The sequence below is a fragment of the Mustela erminea genome, chromosome 14 (genome assembly GCF_009829155.1).
Source record: "Mustela erminea isolate mMusErm1 chromosome 14, mMusErm1.Pri, whole genome shotgun sequence".
Lineage (NCBI taxonomy): Eukaryota > Metazoa > Chordata > Mammalia > Carnivora > Mustelidae > Mustela > Mustela erminea.
The window spans coordinates 51,221,473-51,236,293 of NC_045627.1; the positions used below are offsets into that span (position 1 = coordinate 51,221,473).

Genomic DNA, 14,821 nt, shown 5'->3' on the forward strand with positions numbered 1-14,821 from the left:
CAAGAGAGCCAGACAGCTCTTTTTCTACATGTGAAGATACAAGAAGGCAATCTGCAATCTGGAAAAAAGTCCTCACCAAAACATGACCAGGCTGGCACCCCAATCTTGGACTTTAGGCATCCAAAACTGTGAGAAGTAAATGTCTGCTGTTTAAGCCTTTTATGGTATTTTGTTATAGGAGCTTGAAGTCACTAGGAGGAAAACTGGTACTGAAAATTGGTGGTACGGCTGTAACAATACTTAATGCAGAAGTAGCTTTAGAACTGGGTAATGCATAGGGGCTGAAAAAGTTTGAGGTTCATGCTAGAAAAAGCCTAGACTGCCATGAAGGGACACTTAAAGGCAATTCTGTTAAGAGCTCTGGAAGAAAAGAAGAGAGCTCCAACGTATCCATTTTCTTAGAGAACACCTAAGTCACCATGAACAGAATTTTGATAGAAATATGGATGGCAACGGTGATTTTAATAAAGTCTCAGACTAAAATGAGCAATAGGTCACTGCACAACATTAAAGGATCAAGTGGAAAAGGAAGATAACATATATGAGCAGGTGGAAAATTTCAGTAGAGTGACAGAAACTACTTTAAAAAAATCAAATGGAAATACTAGAAATAAAAAACTATCAGAGATAAAGGATTTCTTAGATGGAGCTATTAGAAGACTGAAGCTGTAGCTGAAGAAAAAAATTCTAAGTTTGAAAATAGGTAAATAGAAATTATACAAAAATGAAACAAGCAGATGAGTAAAAATCAGAAGATCATTCAGAAGTTATGGGACATTATCAAATGGCCTAATTTCTGTATAACTGGAGTCACCAAAAGAGTGAATAACTGACAAATTCCCATAATTAATACAGGATAAGAAATCACAAATGAAAGAAATGTTCAGAACACTAAGTGGGGCTGGGAGGGTATATGGATTGCACACATCATAGTCCAAGTGCTAAAAAACAAAGATATTCAGAAAATCTTGGTGGTATCTAGAAAAAAAAGAAAAATTATAGGAGATTCCTCAGCAGAAATGACTGAAGCCAGAAGACAACGGAATGACATCTTTGAAGTACTGAAAGATAGCTGTCATTCCAGAATTTCATTTCCACCATAAATATCTTTCAATTATCAGGTCAAAAGAAATAAAAAAGTAAGAAAATCAAGAAAAAATAAAGAAAATATAGAAATACGAAGAAAAATATAGAAAAATGTAGAAAGAAAAAAGAAACAAATAGAATTCAATGTCAGCATACTAGCACTAAATGTTAAATGAAGTTCTTCTAGAAGAAAATGTGTGATACACATGGAAATTTGAAACTACACCCCCAAAAATGTGAAAAATACCAGAAATGGTAAAAATATAAAGGATTTTTTTCTCTCCTTAACATACAATTATGACTTCTGGTTTAGATTAGACACGCAAAGAGATAGGAAGTCATCACTCCCATCACAAAAAGGCTGAAGAAAGAAAAAAAAAAAAGATTTTTCTTAGATCCACCAGAGAACTGAGGTAGCAAAGCAAATCATCACCCAAAATCTGGAGAGATAGGCAGATACAAAGAAGCACAGCTGAGATCAGCTTACCTACAACAGAAGGTACCAGAGACAGTAAGGGGTAGGAAGAATTAAACAGTAAGTTTTACAAAGTGCTGGAGGCTGAGTATGGACCACTTTGAAAGTGAAAAACCCCGGAGGTGAAAGTAGTCAAAAGGTACAGACTTGTGGAATGCCTGGGTGGCTTAGTGGTTAAGCATCTGCTTTGGCTCAGGTCATGATCCCAAGGTCCTGGGATGGAGCCCTGTATCAGGCTCTCTGCTCAGTGGGGAGTCTGCTTCCTCCTCTCTCTCTCTGCCTGCCTCTCTGCCTGCTTGTGAACTGTCTGTCAAATAAATAAATAAAAATCTTTAAAAAAATAAAAAAAATAAGAAATATAAAATAAAATAAATAAGTTCTAGAGATATAATGTATAGCAGGTGACTGGTAAGTTCTTACCACAAGAAAAAAATTACAACTGGTGGTGATGGATGTCATTTAGTCTTACTGTGGTGGTTTCTCAATATATATAAATATTGAATCATTATGCCTTTCACCTGAAAGTAATATGTTATAGGCCAATTATATCAACTCTTAAAAAATGGGGAAAAGACAGACACTCACCCAAAAGAGGTAAAGAAATTGCCAATAAGCATGTGAAAAGATTGCAACATGATTAAATAACAGGAAAATGCAAAATAAAACTGCAATAAGATAACAATACTCCCCCCAACTAGAAAGCTCAAAATTAAAAAGGCTAAAAATTGGAAGTGTTGACAATGATTTGGAAAAATTACAAGTGTTGGCAATGATCTGGACAAATTATGTATTCTCGTGTATAGTTGGAGAATGTAAAATGATACAAATGGTTTTAAATCAAGTGTGACAGTTTCTTTTCACATTTAACATGTATTTACCACAGAAGCAGCACATTTACTCCTAGATATTTACATAGGGAAATGTATTAAGTGCAATGAAAACTTAGATGCGCACAAAGACTTGTTCATCAATGTTCATAGCAGAGCTTTTCACAATAATTTCAACCTTAAAACAGTCCAGATGCCCCTCACTGGATGAATGTATAATGATATAAAGGAATGAAATACTGTTCCAAAATAAAAGGAGCAAAGTGCGGGGGAAAGGGGGGGGACAAAAACCAGGGGCCCATACTTATAGGGGCCCCAATACTTGTATGAATTTTAGCGCCAAGAATTCTACCAGGTTCTCATGAGGAAAATTATTTAAATAAATACCCCTGTGTTTTAGATGAGGGAGGGGAGAACAGAATAACCATTCTGCATTGTCCCTAAAGCATTCCCCAGGATTAAGGCCTGCACTCCAAGGAAGAGTACTTGAGCCTTATCCAGCCCGGAGGAAGAGCAATTGGCAACTCTAGCCTCCTCTAGCCATCTGGTTATGTAAAGAGGAATAAAAAAAGACTAAAAACATTTCAGAAAGTTGCATCCCAAAGACTCAGGCCCACTAAAAAATGAGATCTAATCATAAGATTTTACAATGCTTTTCTTCCTCAAAACCCTACCATATCAATGAGGCTTCACTATGTTAGCAGTGGGTTATAACTGAAAAAGTTCCAAGTTGCAAGTCACAACTCTACTTAAGGAGAAATTCTTAGGAAGACCAAAGACAATAGAGATAGAAAAAGATTTAAAAAAAGAAAAAGGAAATTAGAAGAAACTGCAATCCCTGGCACCTACAGCTATGGGAAACATTTAGACAGAGCCCAGCTCCTAGCTAGAATGACAAAAACAAACAAACAAACAAACCTCACTCTAAAAGCCTAAGTTCCTACCTCAGTTCCTATTACTTGAATACTAAGTCTAGCTTTCAACAAAAATTACAAAACATTCTAAACAAGTAAAAGAAAAGCCCAACCATCTGAGGAGACAAAGCAAATATCAGAACTACATTCAGATATGACACACATACAAATTATCAAGTAAGAATTTAAAATAACTAAGAGTTCTGACCCAAAAAAAGTAAATAATGTGCAAAAACAGATGGGTAATGTATACAAAAAGATGGATGCTCTAAAAAGTAGAAGAAGGAAATGCTCAAAACTCAAAGAAACAATCAGCGAGCTTTAAGATATGTCAACAGAAACTTCCCAAACTAAAGAGAAAGAGGGAAAAGAATGTGGGTGGGGGGGCAGGGAACAGAACAAAATATATAATAACTACTGGACAACTAAAAAAAGTGTAACATATGTATGATGGGAATGCCACAAGGAGAATGAAGGAAAGAAGGGAGGGAAGTGGGAGGATGGGTAGAAGGGAGGGAGGGATGGAGGGATGGAGGGAGGGATGGAAGGTAGGAACAGAAATACTTAAAGCAAAATTAATCAAGAATTTCCCAAAATTAGTAACAGACACCAGACCACATCAAGAGGCTCAGAAAACACCAAGGAGGATAAATACTCAAAGCATACCATATTCAAACTGCAGAAAACCAAAGACAAGGAAAAATCTTGAAAGAAGCAAGAAGGGGGTAAAAATACCTTACCTACAAAGGAACAAGGATAAGAATTACATCAGATTTCTCATCAGAAACCACACAAACAAGATTATAGAGGGATGTGCTTTAAATGTTAAGAGAAAAAAAAAACCCAAATTTAGAATTCTGTATCCAGTGAAATTATCTTTCCAATGTGAAGGAGAAACAGACTTTCACAAACAGCAAAAACTGGGGGATTTTGCCACTAGCATATCCTCTTTGCAGGAAATTTTAAAGAAGTTCTTCAAAGAAAAGGAAAAAGCATGAAACTAAGACATACATTAACAAAGGACATCACAGAAAAAATGAAGGTAGAAACAGAATTGTTTATTTTTCTTCTTCTCAATTGATCTAATAACTTTCTAATTAATAATAGCAACAATGTACTGGATATTATAGCATATGGATAAATAAAATGAATGACAACAATGTAAGGAATAAGAGGGGGGAAATGGGACTACTGTGTAATAAGATAATTGGAGTATCCATGAAACAGCATGTTATTTGAATGTGAACTTAAATTTATTATAAATGTATATTGCAAACACTAGGGTAACCACTAAAAAAAAAATTCTAATTAAGAGGAGACAAAATGATTTACCATAAGTGACTTACCACAAAATGATGAATTAAAATCAGAAAAAGCAGAAAAATGGGGGAAGATCAAGAAACAAAGAACAAGTATAATAAATAGAAAATAGTTACAAATATGATAGACATTAACTCTACCACATTATTATCACTTTAAATGTTAATAGTCTAATAAATATATTCACATGTCAGTAGATTTTTTTAAAAGACCCAAATAAAAGTTGTCTACAAGAATCCCACTTTAGGGGTGCCAGGTGGCTCAGTCAGTTAAGTGTCCAACTCTTGGTTTCGGCTCAGGTCATGATCTCAAGGTCATGAGATCAAGCCCCACATTGGGCTCTGGGCATTGAGTCTACTGAAGATACTCTCTCTCCCTCTCCTTCTGTGTCCCCTACCCTCCCCCAAAGAATCTCACTTTAAGTATAAAGACAAAGATAGATTTTTTAGAAAGGGAAAGAAATAGATATAGCATGCTAACACTAAGCTAGAGTATCTATATTAATCTCAGGCAAAGCAGACTCCAGAACAAGGAAAATTATCAGGGACAAGGAGTGGCACTACATAATGATAAGTTGTCCATTCTCCAAAAGGACATAACAATCTTTAATATGTATGCATCTAACAAAAGTGTCAAAATATGTGAGGCAAAAAAGTAATAAAACTACAAAGACAAATTAATAAATCCACTACTTTAGTTATAGACTTCATCATCTTTCTATCAGTAGTTGACAGACTCAGTAAGCAGAAGATGAATAAGGACACAGTTGAATTGATCAACATCAGCAATCAATTATATCTAATAAATATTTATTAAATATTTCCTTCAATAACAGCAGAATAAACACTCTTCTCAATAAACACTCTTCTCGTGGAACATTCACAAAGATAGGTCACATATCGAGCCATAAAACCACTAAAATAAATTTGAAAGAGTACAAAATATGCTCTCAGACCACTGTGAAATTAAACTAAATAAAAGAAGAATAGCTGGGGATTAAACATGTGATTAGATAACACAGAGGTCAAAGAAGTCTCAAGAGAAATTTAAAAATATTTTGAAATAAATTAAGTGGAAATACAACTTAGCAGAATTTGTGAGATATAGCAAAAGCAGTGCTTATAAAGGAATTTAAAGAATTAAATACATATATTAAAAAAATAAATATAAAATCAACAACTAAGCTTCTACCTTGGGAAATTAAAGAAAGAGGAGCAATGTAAACCTAAAATAAGCAAAGAAATAAATCATAAAAATTAGAACAGAAATAAATGAAATTGATAAGAGCAAATCAATAGAGAAAAAAACCCAAAAACTGGTTCTTTGCAAAGATAAATAAAATCAACAAACTTATAACCTGGATAATCAAGAAAAAAAGTGAGATGATAGCAATTATAAATATCATAAATAAAAAGGGACCATCACTACTGATTCTATGGACATTAAAAGGATAAGAGAGGAATATTATCATGCCCTCAAATTTGATAACCTAGATTAAAGAGACCAATCCCTTAAAAAACATCAACTACCAATACTCACAAAAGAAAAGGTAGATCAGGTCAATTGGTCTATGTTTATTAAAGAAATTAAATCATGAAAAACTATACCAATTCTCTCCAATCTCTTCCACAAAACAGAATCATACAGAATACTTCCTAATTCATTCTATGAAGCTGTCATTGCCCTAATATCAAAACCAGATCAAGACATTCAAAAGAAAAGGAAAAAAAAAAAACTATAGACCAAAATCACTCATGAACACAGATACAAAAATCCTCAACAAAAATAGCAGCAATCAAATCCAATGTATGTACCTATAATTATACACCATGACCATCAAAATTTATTCCAGGTATGCAAGTTGGTTCAACACTTGAAAACCAATTAATATAATGCAAAACAGCCTAAAGAAGAAAAATTATATTTTTAACATATCAATATATACAGAAAAAAACATTTAACAAAACCCAAATAATTCACAATAAAAACTCCCAAGAAACTAGGATTAGAGGAGGGGAACTTCTTCAACTTGATAAAAAACATCTACAAAAAAATTTACAGGTAACTTAATGATGATAAACTAGATGCTTTCTTCTAAGATGGGGAACAAGGCAAGGATGTCCTCTCTCATCACTCGTAACCAAGATCAAATTATAGAAGTCCTACCTAATGAGTAAGACAAAAAAGGAAAATAAAAGATACAGAGATTGGAAAGGAAAAAATAAAATTGTCTTTCATCTCCAATGACATGATTGTCTAAGAAGAAAATCCCAAAGAATCAACAACAACAAAAGAACTCCTGGAACTAATAAGCAATTATAGCAAGGTAGAAGGGTACAAAGTTAATACACAAATGTCAATTCCCTTCCTATATACCAGCAATGAATAAATGGAATTGGAAATAAAAAACACACCATATGTTAGCTTGACCCAAAATGAAATACGGAGGTATTTCTAACAAAATCTGTACTGGATTATAGGAGGAACACTACAAAACTGAAGAAAGAAAGGAAAGATCTAAATAAATGAAGAAATATCCAATGTTCATGGATAGAAAGACTCAAAACTGTTAAGATCTCAATTCTTCCAAATGTGCTTTATGGAGTCAATGCAATCTCAATCTAAATTTCAGCAAGTAATTTTGTAGTTACCAATAAACTCATTCTAAAGTATATGTGAAAAGGCAAAATATTTAGAATAAGCAACACTATAGTATTGAAGAACAAAGTTGTGGAGCACTGACAGTATGGGATTTCAAGACTTACTATTATAAAGTTTCAGTAATCAATACATCATGGTATTGGTGCAAAAACAGACAAATAGATCCATAGAGGCCCAGATATAGACCCACACAAACTCAGCCAACCAATTCTTGAGAAAAAAGCAAATGCAATTTAGTGGAGAAAGAATATTCTTTTTGACAAATAGCTTTAAAACAACTGGACATCCATAAACAACAACAAAATCTAGACCTTACAGTTATAAAAATTAACTCAAAATGGATTATAGGCCTAAATGTAAACCACAAAACTATAAAACTTCTAAAACGTAATTGTACTGGTACCCAAGGGCTACCATAACAAAGTATCACAAACTGGGTGGCTTTAAAACAAAAGAACTCATAAAAAGCTTAATAATTTAGGGGTGCCTGGCTGGCTCAGTGGGTTAAAGCCTCTGCTTTTGGCTCAGGTCATGGTCTCAAGGTCCTGGGATCAAGCCCCGCATCAGGCTCTCTGCTCAACAGGGAGCCTGCTTCTTCCTCTCTCTCTGCCTGCCTCTCTGACTACTTGTGGTTTCTGTCTATCAAATAAATAATAAAATCTTTAAAAAAAAAAAAAAAGCTCAACAATTTAAAAAAATTTTTTAAATGGGCAGAAGATATAAACTTACACCTCACCAAAGAATACACAGAGATGGCAAATAAGCATATGAAAAGATGCTCAACATCATATGTCATTAGAGAGCTGCAAGTTGTAAGACATTACTACATACCTATTAGAAAGGCTAAAATCCAAAAAATTGACTAAATACTGTTAAGGATGGAGATTCATTGCTGGGAATGCAAAATGGTACAGCCACTCTGGAAGACAATTCAGCACATTTTATAAAGTTAAACATAGTACTGCCATTATGATCTAGCAATTATACTCTTAGGTATTCATACAATTGATTTTAAATTTATACCCACACAAAACCCGGTGTTCAAACATTGATAGTTGCTTTATTCATAATCATCAATGATGGGGGGGGAAAGATAGAAACAAATGTATTTCAATGGTTGAGTGGATAAACAAACTGTGGGACATCCACACAATGAGATATTATTTGGTGATAAAAAGAAAGGAGTTATCAAGCTATAAATAGATAGGAGGAACCTCAAGTGAATGTTGCTAAGAAAAAGAAGCCAGTCTGAAAAGGCCACACTCTGGGTAATTTCAACTATGTTACAAGATCTCTATCAGATATGTATTTTGCAAACATCATCTCCAAGTGTGAGGCTTGTTTTTATTTTCTTAACAGTATTTTTCACAGAAGTTTTTAACTTTTTTTTTAAGTTTTTAACTTTAATAAAGACTAAATTATCAATCTTTGCTTTCATGGTGATCCATGGATGATTCCTTTTGGTGTAGTATCTAGAAACTTATCGCCAACACCAAGGTCACCTATATTTTCTCCTGTGTGATCATTGTGGGCAAACTCTCCCCTTAAAAGATATTTTGAAGTCCTAACCTCTATTGTACCTGTGAATGTAAACTTATTTGGAAAGAGGTTATTTGCAGTCATAATCAAGTAAAAATGAGGTCCTAATGCAATGACTGATGTCCTTTTAAGATCAGAGAAATTTGGACACAGACGCAGATGAAGAAATCCATGTGACAACAGAGGCAAAAACTGGAGAGATGTGTCTAGAAGCCAAGAACAACAAGGATTGCTGACAACCACCAAAAGCTAGGAAGAAGCAAGGAAAAATATCCTTCTGTAGAGACTTCAGAGAGAACATGGCCTTGTGACAAATTTTTATAATTTTGCCTCCAGAACTGTGAAAGAATATATGTCTGTTGTTTTGTTTTGTTTTGTTTTGTTTTGTTTTAAGCCATCCACTCTGTAGTATTGTGTTACGGTGGCCCTAAGAAACTACTGCATATGCTGGTACTAGAAAGTACAGTGTTGCTGTTACAGATACAAAAAATAATAATAGTAATATGTAGAAGTTGCTTCAGAATTAGGTAATAGGTAGAAGATTTAGGAGTTTTGAGGCACATGATAGAAAAAGCCTAGATTGCCTTGAAAAGGCTGTTGGTAGAAACATGGACATTAAAGATGATATTGTGAAGGGTCAGAATGGTGAAAAAAGCATCTACAATCTTAGAAAATACATACATAATCTTAGAGAATACATATACTGTCAAGAATAGAATGTTACTAGCAATATAAATTTAAAGATTCTTCTGGCAACGACCTTAAAAGAAAATAATGAATAGATTATTCATTACTGGAAGAAAAGCAATCATTGTCACAAAATGGCAGAAACTGGCTGAATTACGTTCTACTGTTGGATGGAAAGTAAAACATAAAACTACAGTTGATCCTTAAACAAAGTGGAGGTTAGGGGCACTGATCCCTCATATAGTAAAAATTCACCTATAACTTTTGACTCCCCAAAAACTTAACAATGAAAAGCCTACTGTTGACTGGAAGCTTTACCAAAAACACAAAGAGTCAATTAATACATCATTTGTATGTGTATCATATATTGTATTCTTACAATAAAGCTACAGAAAATAAAATATTATTTAAATAAACCATAAGGAAGAGAAAAAACATTTACAATACTATACTGATATTTATCAGAAAAAAATCCACATATACGTGGACCAACATAGTTCAAACCTATGTTGTTTAGGGGTCAGCTGTAATGAACTTGGCTATTTAGCTGAGGAGACTTCTAAGAAAAGTGTGGAATGGGACCATCGTTTCTTCTTGCTGCCTACAGCAAAATGCAAGAGGAAAGAAATAAACTGAGGAAGGAGTTGTTAAGTGAAAAGGAACCAGGACTTGATGATTTGGAATATTCTCAATCTATCCAATATACCATGCTCTAGACATAAAACTAAGGGTATGGCAGGACAAACTTCAGTGAGAGCATGGCCCTGTTCACAACTTGATTTCAGACGTCTAGCTCCCAGAACTATGAGAAAATACAGATATTAGGACACTAAGAGCACAACCACAAAAGAAAAAAATTAATAGAGTCAGAAGAATTTAAAAATCCTGCTCTTCAAAAGACAACATCACGAAAATAAAAGGATAAGCCACAGGCTGGAAGAAACACCTATCTGAAAGGGGACTTGTATTCCAAATATATTCATAACTCTACAAGAAGATAAACAGCCCAGGTTTTTTTTTTTTTTGTAATGAGCAAAATATCTGAATAGACATTTCACCAAAGAAAAACTATAGATGTAAATAAATATATGAAAAAATACTCAACACCACTGGTGAACAGAAAATGCAAAAGAAAACAATAAAATACCACTACAGACCCACTAGAATGGCTGAAATGAAAGACACACACAAACAGTACAAAATAGTTCTAGCAAAAATGCGGAGCAACTGGAACTCTCATGCACACCTGTCAGGATCACTTTACTCATTACCTTCCTTTATTTTCTTAAAAGCACTTTTCATTACCTTACAGTTTACTTATGTATGTAAGTCCTTATGCATCTGCATGTATGTGTCCTATCTCCCTCAACATAAGTACCATGGTGACTTGTGTCACCATGTGTTACCTCAGCACCAAAACGAATGGCACATACATATTAAAAGGAACAGAAATAAATGATATGAAGGTAAGTTCCTCGAAGGCAAGGAACCTAGCCATATCAGTCCACATATGGGCAACCTGCTGGTGTAAAAGAAAATGTATTTAGACCACCAGGATTGTGCACATTCAAATTATCTGGAGCGCATTGCAGAATACTGATTCCAGACCAAACCAAACCAATGAAATCAGAATCTAAGAAAGGGATTCAAGTTTTGATCATTAAAGTTCTCCAGGTGATCCCAGCATGCAGGCCAGACCAAAATTATTCAGGAAATGGAACCTAGGCTGTGGAGCTGTACACACTTGGGAGAAAATCTTGGGCAAGTTACTTAACCTCCCTCAGCATCAAAAATCCCAGCTACAAAATGGGAATAATACACACCTCCCAAAGACTGAGATTATGCACAAAGCTCTTAATAGATGTTAATTTGCCTCTCCAGGGCAAACTTGAAGTTTTCATTGTGTGGTATGATAAATGTTAATTCAATCATCAATTCATACCTTCTATTGTTACCTGATTACTGAACTGAACATTTTCATTGGAGAAGTTCAGAACTTTTTTCACTGTCCTGATGATAAGATGCTGCCTGAAGCTATTTTAAATTTATAAGTAACTAAACTTTTAAGGGAAATCTACCTGATTATTTACACCTGGATGCAGGTTAGAATCAACCCAAGCTTTCTTAAAATAACCAATACCAATGTCTAGACCTTGTACAAGCCAATTAAATCAGAATCCCTAGAGTACACCCAGAATTATCAGTAGTCTTACAAAGCTAATTGATCTGTGATTCTAAAAGAAAATCAGCTCTGAAAAATACCTGATTCACACAAATGACATCCCATGCTAATTGCACATCTGAGTCATTCATGGAGCTCTCAAAAATATTGATTCCAGATTCTTGCCATAACTTAGTGAACCTGTCCACATTGAGCCTGTCATTTAGCAAAGTGTCATAAAACCTCCCCCTAGTGATTCTAAAAGAAACCCACAGGGAGCCATTACTTTATACCATGCATTTACTCTCCCTATTGTGGACCAGCAAAGATCATTTAGAACTTTCACCCACCTTCCATGCCAAGCTTGTCCAGTAGCTTTTAATCAGTAGCTGATACAACACATCACAGAGAGTCTAAATTTTACAGATCTTTTCAGACCATCTTAATGTGCAGACTACTGACCCACATCATTTACCATATGCAGTGCCCAGCAACAGCTATACCAGCCTCTGGTCTTTCTCACCAAATCCCATTAGGCTGCCTATTTGGAAATGACAAAATGGAATACCCAGGTCTTATTTCCCTTTAAGTGGTATACAATACCAGGACTAATGAAATTAACCTCACTGGTCAGATGAGTCCGAATTGAAATCTAAGTCGTTTTCTGAACCTAGAGGCAAATTGTTATATTTGCTTCCCACAGAGAGATAATAAAATCTAAGGAAAGGCGATCTCTGAATTAGGAGCATTAATAGAGTGCCCTGCAATTTTCAGACTCCACTAAACACAGCAGCATAGCAGGGCCCTTAGGAATGATTTTAGGAGAGTCAATCAATCAGTACACATATCACCCTGCCTGCACTACCGGGCAGATGATAATAGCATTTAAACAACCAAGCATTATTTTAAGCTTATTAAATACACTAACTCATGTGATCCTTACAATAACCCTACCAAGAAAATACTATTATTATTCCCCTTTCATACATTTAAAAAAACCACAAGTGTGCACAGCAGTTAAATGATTTGAACAAAGACACAGAGCTAGTAAGTGGCAGCTTTTGAACCCAGGCAATTTGCTTCAGTCCATTACCTTAACTACTACCCTACAACATAGATAAGTGATGGCCAAGCAGTCTTAAAATAAATTTTTTTAGTTAGTCTGCAACAGAAACTGGAGGTTTCTGTATGCACTATGGGTAAGTTACTTAACCTCTCTGCACCATTTTTGCACCTGAAAAACAGAGATAATGACAGTACCTGCCTCACTTGAGTTGGGCCGAGTTGGGGTGAGGATTAAACAAAACAATGCATGCGATGGACTTAGAACAGTATTTTGCATTTTTAAGAGCTGTGGGTGTCAGCTTGTATTATTATTATTTATATCACAATACAGCACAAGTAGTCAGGGAACAATGACAATGTATTAAACTGAAAATCTCTTCTGGTGATCTTAGAACTGTAAACCCCCAGTACATCAGATACAGTATAAAATGCAAAATGAAAGAGTTTCACAAGAACTTTACAATTGCCGCTGTGACAAAGCCCCAGACCATACAGTCCAAGACAATGAGAGCCCCATTTGCTACAGTTTGGCCCTTTTAGCCAACAACCCCAATTATCAAGCTGTATACATATAACCACACCAGGAGCCAGATTTTCAACGAGCTGCAAACAGGGGATTCAGGGTTGACTGGAGAAGACCCTGTCAGGGTCCACCTCAATTTCCAAAGTCCACCTCAGTTACATTTGCATAAACAAAAGAAAAACAAAATGAGAAGTCAAACAAAAATATGTACCATTCATCATGTGCTTGCCACTTATTACATGGCTTCCATATATTACCTCATTTAATCCCAAAACACACCTCCAGGGTCTAACATTCCCAGAGAAAACCACACTAGCCCACTGGTTTTAGCTCACTTTAAAGTCATGACGACATATCTCAAACAGGTATTCGACACTGCCTGACAATCCAATCCCATTTCCCTAGTTAGTTCACTTTTCCGCTCTCCGTAAGGACAACAGCACATGTGTCTCCTCCAAGTTCTAACACCTCTTCTCCCCTCCCTGTGCCCTTTCGGCCAATGACCACCTCACAAACACATGGTACCACTACCTCGTCTGCACCCACACCTGTTGTCTTGGCTTCCCCCCAAGTTATAATGAAATATGTGTTCCTGTCAATTCAAAGCCACCACCCATGTGCCCTGGGGTCTCCTCCCTTCTCAGATATTCAGGGACTTTCCCCTGCAATGTTCCCTTATCTCATATGCATTTCTCCCTATGAGTTCAATCCCACAGCATATAAACATATTCTAGTTTCTTCTATCATGCAAAAAAAAAAAATCCACTTGACTTTAAGACCCCTCTATTCCACTAGTCTTTCTTATTAAAATGATTAAAACCCTAACCCCACCTTCATCTTAGTCGCCACAGTTAACCACCCTCTTCTCCCTTTTATGGCCTCCCCTCCTCCTCTTTGTGTACACTCTCAACCTAGGTGTTCAACCAACCCCTTCGTTTAAATACCATCTATATGGTAGTGATTCCAAAGCTCTGACATCACCCAGGACTTCAGACTCAAATTTCCAAAGGCCAATCTAAAAACTCAACTTAAAATTCTACCACATTTATATTATGTATATTTTACCATAATAAAAATAAATAAATCTGCAAGGTGACAGATGGAAAGGGACAGAGAAATAATATGTGGGGGAAAAAAAAATAAGGGTGGCTAGATGTTCATGGTAGGACCCAGAAGGTAAATACAGAGAGTTCACGGGAAAATTCTTTCCAGCTATGTTGTTTGTATGTTACACGTTGGGGAAAAACCTAGCAGGCATCTCAAACCTAACATATTCAAAACCTAATTCTTGGTTCCATCCCTTCCAAAAATGAAACCTACCCCCCACACACACCTACAGTTTTCCCGTTCTCATTAAACAGAGAGGCAAAAGTAGGCAAGGCAAAAACCCAGGACTCAGTCTTGACTGGCTATCTCCCACCTGAAATATAAGTCCTTCATGGCAGGGACCCTGACTATTTTGTTCATGTATATTCCTGTGTGCCTGGCACATAGGAGGTATTCAAAACTAGCTGTTGAATTAACTGATGAATTAATGCTGCTTCTTGCTAGGGCCCTCAGCCC

At 35.6% G+C, this 14,821-nt stretch overlaps 1 protein-coding gene across 8 annotated transcripts in view; it reads right to left on the reverse strand.

The window, feature by feature from the left end:
• The window catches only part of PTPN20 (protein tyrosine phosphatase non-receptor type 20), a 117,412-nt gene that overhangs the window by 101,315 nt on the left and 1,276 nt on the right, over window positions 1-14,821 (reverse strand). Inside the window, exon 1 of one of the 8 annotated variants that reach the window (XM_032313143.1) lies at window positions 8,115-8,200. The exons of 6 other annotated variants lie outside the window; for them this stretch is intronic. The gene's annotated coding sequence lies outside the window, so the exon portion shown is untranslated. Of the gene's footprint in view, window positions 1-8,114; window positions 8,201-14,821 lie in introns of those variants that run through there. One more of the 8 variants, XM_032313142.1, reaches the window with a different exon arrangement.